This window comes from Ochlerotatus camptorhynchus, unplaced genomic scaffold, assembly GCF_037179485.1.
Source record: "Ochlerotatus camptorhynchus isolate MF236.1 unplaced genomic scaffold, CSIRO-AGI_Acam_v1.1 ptg001153l, whole genome shotgun sequence".
NCBI classification, from domain to species: domain Eukaryota; kingdom Metazoa; phylum Arthropoda; class Insecta; order Diptera; family Culicidae; genus Ochlerotatus; species Ochlerotatus camptorhynchus.
The window spans coordinates 1-9,773 of NW_027041527.1; positions in this window are offsets into that span (position 1 = coordinate 1).

Genomic DNA, 9,773 nt, shown 5'->3' on the forward strand with positions numbered 1-9,773 from the left:
CATTGAAAAATATCTAAATCATTTTTTCTTTTTTCAAGCTCATCTTAGGTGGACAAAGCGGAGTCTTGTCACTATCAATAAGGCATAAAAAATAACAAGGACTAAGATGTGTTCCTTTGATTACATAAAATAATGCTACTCCCCTAGTTTGAAGCTGGTAGATCTAAATGCCAGCAACGCACAACGAAAAGGTGATCACCCAGTGCTACTGGGCAATGGTTAAGATTAATAAATAAAACAATTATTGCTATCATTAATGATTATAATTAATGAATAAACATAAATTTATAATCATGAATGAATATGATTAATGATTAAACACTATTCTGCGATTTTTGGGTCAAGGGACAAAAGATCTATCCAAGGACGAAAGGAAAAATATTCGAAAGAACAAAATATATATATTGATAAAAAGTCGAATGACAGAAGGTTGAAAGGTACAAAAGTTTGAATGGAAATAAAGACGGAAGGCCAAAATATGATGGTGGTGTAGTGGTTATCATGAATACTTCTCACTCCAGCAGGCCTGGGTTCAATTGGAAAGGTAGAAAAGCCGTTGGTCCCCGGTTCATGAGTTGATGGGTCGATAGGTAGGGTCCAGGTATGGCCTTCCTGCCGTTGGTAGCATTGGTGCTCAGCACGGAAAACAAGATAGACGGAAAACAAATCAAGGAAAAAAATGAATCGCGGGGCAACTGATACCTGTCAAGACAATGTGTTTGAATCATTAACATTTATATATGTGGTATCGTAAAACTTCACTAATTACACTGATTTTTTGTATGTGATTAGTGTCAACCATAAACTAGTTATCTACAAAAAATCAGCTCAATCGGTTGAAAGACAGCCGATAAATAGAGGTGGGTGGACGCTACCACCCACCGCATATACTAAGGGGTTATTGTACCATTAATTATTTAACCGTGCACACATCATTATCTCGTTTGTTCCGATACGTTAGTTCAAAAGCTAAATACAACACATAGCCTATAAGGGCGCATTGAAATTTATCATTAACCCCCTCTACTCTATGTTTTGTGCACGAAGCCTTACATCTTCTGCATTTGATTCATACTACAAATGTAATGGCAGTACAAGCAAGGTTTGCTAGAATACATAGTTTTGCGTAAAACCTTCACGGGATAATGCCTTTTGAAAAACAAAGCTTGATATAGAATCTTTCATTTCCCGGTTGGGTGTAGGACGAAGAAAATGTAATGGAGTTTAAATGCGTTATGATGGAATTGAAACATGTAGGACAAATTTGGAATTGAGAAGCAGTGTTTATTTTTAACAATATCTCATAAATTTGTGACTCTTTATGGGGGTTGGCCAGATTTAGATTTTTCAGATATAATCCTTAATAGGACCTGGATTATTTAATACTCTAGTAACCTCAAGTCCGTGTTCTGTCATAATGTTTCATTATACTTGAATTTATATAATCATAACTCAATGGGTTAAATATCAAATTTAGGGTGAATTTAAAAAAAGGGAACTTGGAGTGTAGAGCGCTCTGCCCACTGGACGATTCTGAAGCCTGTCGGTTTTTGATTTTACGTCATTTCCAAGTTATAGGGAAAATGGCTCGAATGTATCTAAGATTTGGCCAATCGCTGAAAATCTGCTATTTATCAATTTATCTAGATGAACGTGTCATTGGGACGCTACTAATGGATATTTTGGTCGCTATTGAACATTTATTCGATTGCTGAATTTATATATGGGCCCGAATAAGGGGCATTTAGGCCGACATTACATCAACTTCCCCTATATTGATACATTCCCAACAAGCATTGAATGTTGAATAAGAGCTTATTCAGGCAAAAACAAGCTTCTTCAGCTAAAAAATAGCTTCTTCAGCTGTTGATCATCTCAAATTGTTTGTTGGGTTAAAACCATTGCCATTTGGTATTTGAGATAAATAAGACAGAGATAGGATTCAAAGGGTCCAGGGAGCGTAACCCATGTTTCGGTTTCCATTTATTAAATAGTTCAGAGACGCTACACACTTAGAAAAAAACATATAAATTTAGGTGCTCTGAGAATGACATATACGAGAGTCAATTTTGACCTAAATTTGATTCATAACAGACGCAAAACACAGCTCAATCAAACGTACTTTTCAGTCTCGAAGCACATAATATTACATGTCATGTTTAATTACGTCTCATCTTTTATGTCAAAGACGGATTCCGTCACGTGTAAAATTAGTTATTTCTAAGTGTGTAGAAATGACAGGTTCACAGTGAGAGAATGTACCATATGGTGCCCGTTCACTGATCAAAATCAGATTCATATCGTCAGGCCCTGTCCAAGAATACGGGGATTTTTTCCTTGATTTGTTTTCCGTCGATCTTGTTTTCCGTGCTGAGCACCAATACTACCGACACCAGGGAGGCAGCTCCCACACCTGGACCCTACCTATCGACCCATCAACTCATGAACCGGGTGGTGCCGACTGAGATTGATCCACGGATTGCTGGGGTAACAGGTAATCACGCTTACCACCACACCACCGGCGCCGCTAAGTATAAGGGATTGACGATGATTTGTCAAGTTCAATTTTGCATTTACATGTAATTGTAATTGACGCATTTCACGCCAAATCGTATTCGGAGCTGGTAGCACCCTCTCAGATTTCAATGAAACTTTTTGGATGTATGGACCTTGACTAAATAAGCCACTTTGCATATACATTGTTTTCCAAAATTTATCACTAATCATTGAGAAGGGACGATTTTTTTTTCAAAAAAAATATTGTGGAAAAAGGACAACTCCTACACAAATTAGTTGTATGGATGACTTTTAGTAAATTGTTGTTTCCTAAAAATCCTTATTTTACTAAAACTTGTCTTGACAACCTTGTGAAATCAACCTTAGTTTTATAGTTCTCATAGGTAGAATGAAGTGTTAGGTATATATTGTTAATGGTCTAGGTAAAAATAACAGAAGGGCATATCGAATTAGGATGCAATAGGTTGACTTCCCAAATCGTTTTTTTTTTGTTTTTTTTTATAACTTTTTTAGAGAGATTTTTATCGTTTAATCGTTATTGATACGAAAGAAGATCTCAATTTAAATTTTATTTAAATCTATATATATAATCTATATATCTCATTCTTTATGAATAATTTTAACTAAGAATCCTAGGTTGCTATTGAAGCACAGACAAACAGACATAACCCATTGAATATTTCTAACTGTAAAACATCGTCGATAAAACAATACCACCATCTGTTGAGTACACTGTGGTGGGCACTGCGTTGAACAGATGGCGGTAGTGTGTAAACGTTTAACGCAAGGGAATTTGGTATGCGCGCCACAGGTGGCGGTACTACCAACTACGATACTTTAAATTGTCCGTTAAATGCTTGTTCGATGAACTACTCGCGAGTGTTATGTCTGTTTATCTGTGATAGAATTATCGGATTTTGCCTCAATATCACAAATTGAACTTCATTGGGTTCTGAAATGATTTTGAGCTTCACCGGTTTAGTTTTGAGTGAAAGTGGTACGTTAAAACAATCAGTTCAGACATGAAAAGTTTTTGTAAGAAAAAGTTTTTTCCTTAAAAGTGCCCGTCTCGCGATGTATAGACGAATAGTAGTGAACATAATTACATAATTAATCTTGAGGCAAAATTTCATACAAATCAAACATGGCAATTTTTTTAATCGACATTTAAAAATCGATTTTTTTCATTGTAGGTCTGCATGGAATTTTTTCCGGGTTTTTTTTTAAACTTGGACAATTTCCTAGAAGTCATCTTTACAACACATTTCTGTGGAAGTTGTCATTTTTCCATAATATTTTTTTTGAAAAAAATCGGCAGAAAAAGTTTGGCCCAAATGTCAAATGTTAGTCGACATAAATTTTGGAAAAACTGAGTATGCAAAACTCTATATATCCAGAAATTTCATTGAAATCTGAGAGGGTGTTGCCAGCTTCGATTCGATTTGGCGATGCGCCTTCAATTACAACACTACACTTGTTGTAAGTAAAGCGTGGATTTTCCAACATGTTAACTACTTTATAACGATGTCTACATACTTCGAAATGACTAATTTTACACGTGACGGAATCCATCTTTGACATAAAAGATGAGACGTAAACAAACATGTCGTGTAATGTCGAAACTGAAAAGTTCGCTGCTCGACGAAAAGGACGTTTGATTGAGCTATATTTCGCATCTGTTATGACTCAAATTTATGTTAAAATTGACGCTCGCACCTGAATTTACATGAATTTTTCTAAGTGTGTACATTTTGACTTTTTAAGTAGTCAATGAAGACATCGGAGGAATACTGACAGCTCATCCCAACAAACAATTTGAGTTGATTAACAGCTGAAAAGGCCATTTTTTAGTTGAAGAAGCTTATTTTTGCCTGAATAAGCTCTTATTCAACAATCAATGATTGTTGGGCATGCCCACTATTTTCAATCTTGGCACCGAAGTGGATATAACAGCATTATATTTTTCACCTAGATTGCTTTCAACACAATTTTTCACATCATTTAGATTAGCTCCTGTTGCATACTCAACAATAATAGAGCCATCTTTACCATTCCTAAAATTACTGATTTTGTGTGTTTTTGGATCTAACTGTGTTTTCAAATACTTACGAATATCTTCGCAAGCTTGTTTGGGCTTTTTTTGTTTAATCACAATGACCGGACGAGTCTTAAGATTACTCTGTTTTTTACTGTTACTGTTACTAATATTTTTACTTTTACTAGCACGACTATGTCTTTTTACAACATCCGCAAAACCCGCATTTTCTAGAAAATATCATCATCATTACCACTATTACTAATTTACGTTTTTTTGCGTCCGGTAGTTGGTTCGATTCCGACTGAATCGTCCTAGATATGTAGTGTCATTCTTTACAGCTAATTATTTTTCCGCAGTAATTTGAAAAAAAAAATGACTTGTTCATATTGTTCAAGTTCTCACAAATTAATTTTTCAATATCATTTACATTTCGGCTAATGTCTGCCATGCCAATCTTTAACGCGATGTCTATCTGAGCAGCAATGTGATCTCGCATGCCGGTGATCGAGTCCGAGAGTTGAAATACATTCTTCATCTCTTCCTCTATCCTTTTGGCGCGCGAGATCAGACCATTCTGCTTGTCATAACTCTGATCTGATAGAGAATTATCACACTTGAACAGAACATTTGCATTGTCCTTGATAAGCATTGCCTGAGTTCTCGTACGTGTAGTGCATTTGTAATGAAATACACGAGCACACTTACCCATAAAGAGAACCAGTCAATCACTCGCCATAACCACTGCACACTCCCATCTCTGCTTACCAAATACACATATAACATCATTTGAATATTGCATATGGTAAATTCTTTCAAATTTGTTGACATTTTTCTATAGGTGATAAATTTTTTGATAAGCTTCCATTTATATTTGATCGAGGTAAATTGTGGACTGTAAACTGCAATACGAAGAATTGTATCGCATCGGTTGATTAATTCTTCATTAATACCAGATATTGCACTTGTTAGGGTTGAGTTAGTGAAGAATCTGCGTGCAGAATTGCCATCATTTGTTGAGCCATGACCTTCTAGGTTGTAGGTAAGTTGTTTTAATTAACATACCTACTACTGTTGGAATGTTTTCTCCAAATGAAACTTTTTCTTCAAGCCATCGTTCATTACCGGGTTTAAATCTTTTCTCAATACGATCACATGCATTCCGACGTTTGCGTATCAGTCCACAGTGTTACTATTTTCAAAAACGTTTTTTTTTTAACTCTTTATTTGTTCCAAATTTAAAATAAATTACACTTCATTTTAACCTAGGTGCTCCAGTTACTACAGTAACTTACCAGCTTTAATTGTTATGATATTTATCTAAGTGTTTTTACATTGTTCCTGTTTTGGCAATTCAGTATTTTAAACAGGTTTTTTAAACCTGCATGTCAGCATAAATTTTCAAAAACGTTACTGTCACGAACGTTCCACGGGCACGTTTTTTTCTGTTAAAGCAACTTAAAAATTTGCACACACATAAGCTGATACATTGTTGACATTTGAAACTTCTTCTCAGTGTTCACTCGGCTGTCGACAAAAACAGACCACTCTCAATGTGTGTCACGCGATCGTCTGTTTACTCGGCAGCAACCATTATGTGGTCCTCCTCATTGTTCTTCATCAGCAGTTCTTTCAGTCGATGCGTCGTCGACTTTGGAAAGCAACCGTTTCGTGATGACTGTGTGAGTGCTGACCATGTTTTGCGTCGATTGCTGCAATGGAAAGCGCTCTGACCCCCGTTGGCAAATCTACCATACAATGAAACCACTGGAAGCGGTTTATTGGATAGAGGAAGATACAAGGTTTATTGTGCTGTACCTTTTGACTGTAGTTTTAAGATATATTGTATAGTGAACAAGAATCCTCGACTCTGTAAAGTTAATTCGGTTGAGCCGGTATCAATGGTGACCCAAATAGCATTACTTTCGTCTCGTCTGACCAGATCACCTTATTCCAGTCATCACTGTTCCATGAAATGTGGTCCTGGGCTCACTTCAATCTTTTTTTAAAAATTTTTGCGGACAACCATGACTTCTTAAGAGCTACTCTGCCCTTAAGACTTTTCTTATGAAGACGATTTCGTACGGATTGTGATGTCAGTTGAATGGAAAACTCGCTTTCAATCTGTTTCGCAATTTTCGGAGCTGATAGTCGCCGGTCCAGCTCCACCTTCTTCACGATAGCTCTGTCAATTCGGCCAGTTGTCTTTGAAGGACGCCCCGATCGCATAGCTGGTGAGATAGAATCACGCTTTTTGTACATCTGCACAATTCTAGCGACCGTATCTTTGTGAAGCTGGACAATATCGGCAATATCACGGTAGCTTTTGCCAGTTTTGTGATGTTCAATAATCAAATTTCGGATAATGATCGAAATTTGTTCTTTTTTGGGCATTTCGAAACAAATAACTTCCAATTTTGAACACTAAATGACAGATAGATACAATGCTTACATTCGATAAAGTTGCAGAATACACACTAAAACTCTGTAAAGCACACTTAAATCATAGTATCCGTTTGGGGGTGGATAAACTTTTTTGTGCGTAATTTGTTACCATTTTTCATAATTTATCACATGAATTCTCAAGAAAAGATATAAACGCCGTATTTTCAATGGCAATGTGATAAATAAACATAAATTGATAAATCATGAAATTAAACTGATTTTCACCAGATAAACAAAAAAAAAAGTTAATTGGTAGGGGGTGGATAAACTTTTTTTGCATACTGTATATGTAAAAAAAGGAAAAAAACGCAATTTTAGAGGTTTGTTTTCCTAATTGACCGATATCTCGCTTAATGTGCGTTATAGAGTTTTGATGGCTTCGACAACATTTCTCAACACTTCAAATTACACAACTTTGCTGAAAAACTCATTCCGCTATGATGCTCCATTCAAAAGATAGACTCGAGCGCCACCTATGTGGCGTGAAAATTAACTAATATGAAACTTCCAAAGATGGCGCTTTTAATATTGAGCAACTTTGTAGAATATTGTGTTGCTGTAGAAAGCAAACCAACGGCGCTAGAGGTTTTGGCCACGCGAATGGCTTCGCTGCCCCACTACTGTTTAATGGTGAAAGTAAAAATCAAATAAGACGAGAATCAGCTGCAATGGCAGATGTTCTTCTACTTATCCAGTAATTCTTTTGCGGCACACAGCACAATTTCACACTTAATTGTCAATTAATTATCACACCACTACGGACTAATTTATAACTTCCGCCATCAATGCTGAATTATTCATAAATAAATAAATAAATAAATTTCCATTTTTGCTTGGCTTACACTTTTCTCATCAATCCCGATAATTCACTCCGATCAGCCAAAGGTTAAGCTCGAACACTTAAAACCACCTCCACCCATTGTAGGACTAAGTAATATTTGACATCTCCCCTTTGAAAGATATGGATCGGTATATGTTTTGTTCATACTTACGTAAGATATTTCTCATACTCCCTCCCTCCCACGTTAGAAATCGTATTATAGTGCTCACGTAATTATTGAATGACTCCTTAGAGTGTCTAATAGAAATGGATGCACACAATTGTCAAACTCACCTGAGATATTAAAGCAGGCTTGCAATTGCTCATTACAGCTTAAATGGAATTATTCGGAATTATTAACTATGAGCTATTATAACAATATTTTTTTATTTGTAAGATACAGGAATATGAAGTAAAGGTTGCACATGACACACAACACCTGTCAATTTCGCTTCCAGAGTGCCATCATTAGCGATTAGCTATAAAGCTAAGCGCTCACTAATCGCGATTTGACAGATTTATGTGTCATACACAAATTTTACCTCCTCTTCTTGCATCTTACATAGTTTCATAATTTCGAAAAGTAGCATTTTAGTAGTAATTAGCATTTCTAACACAGGTTTAAAGTGCCTTGCAAAACGTGATGTTTGAAAAACAGTCGATTTTTTAAATTCATTATTTAAAAAATATTTGTATTGCATCAACATTTAATACAGCCCTATTCTTTATATTTTTTTTACACATTCCTTGGATTCCATACTATATGGAGCAGTTCCACACAGATTCGCAAATCGTTTCGGATCGACCTTTTACGATTATGATGAAACTTTGCGCAGTTGTTTGTTATTGCCCAACATGCCATTTTACATGTTTGGTTCCCTAGTTTTGCACACGACTAACACTTGAAAAGGGCTTATGCAAAAATGATACGCATCAATAGAAAAATATATATCTCGTGAACGATTTGTTTGATCGAAGTTGCGGACAAGTATTGTGCCTTCAAAAAAAAATATACATTGTAAAAAAATTCCAAATTATCAAAAAAAATAAAAAAATTACTCAAATTTCATATTTTTTTACATATATTTTGTAGTTTAGATAAAGTAATACCTACTGACACTGTGCATTTGCTGGGCAAATCATAAACAAAAAAGTTATGAATTATTGAAAAAATAAGTATTTTCCAAAATACCACCAACAGTTATCGAATATCTTTAAAATTGTGTTAATATTTAAACACATCCAGTTTACAACAAAAAAGCTCACAATGCTTAAATTTCCCAAAGTTGTTATTTTCGAGATACTCGTAGGTTAAAATTCACTTGTTGCATAATTTGAGCAATTTTCACTCTTTTGAGATGTTATTCGTGAGTGTTCAATTTTGAAAGAGTTTTTAGCAAAAAGCCCAATAAATTTCCTTAAACTTTGTTGTTCACAGTTTTTTAATCATATGTATGAGCACAGAACAGAAGGGGAAGTGCAAACAAATCAGTGAATCAAAAAGTGGTTCGTTTTTCTGCTCAACAAGCGATGTGTTGTGGTAGCGTTTCACACGGGCTTTCTATGTGCACTCACACTATCATAGCATGCTGCCTATCTTAACTGCAGGTAGAAGATGCCTTCTACCGCTAGGTTCACTAGTGTTCGTAAACGACAAGTGGAGCCACTTTCTGATCCGAAGTTCCACTACTGTGATATGAGTTAAGATATAATTAATTATGAGTAAGAGACGGTTAGGGGAAAGGTTATTTTTCTGTTTGGCCCCATATACGGCTAGCTAGTTTATCTAATTAATTATATCTTAACTCATGCGTATGATTGAAAAACTGTGAACAGCAAAGTTTAAGGAAATTAACTAGGCTTTTTGTTAAAAATATTTTCAAGATTGAAGATATCATCTCAAAAGAGCGAAAATTGCTAAAATTATGCGATAAGTGAATTTTAACCTACGAGTAT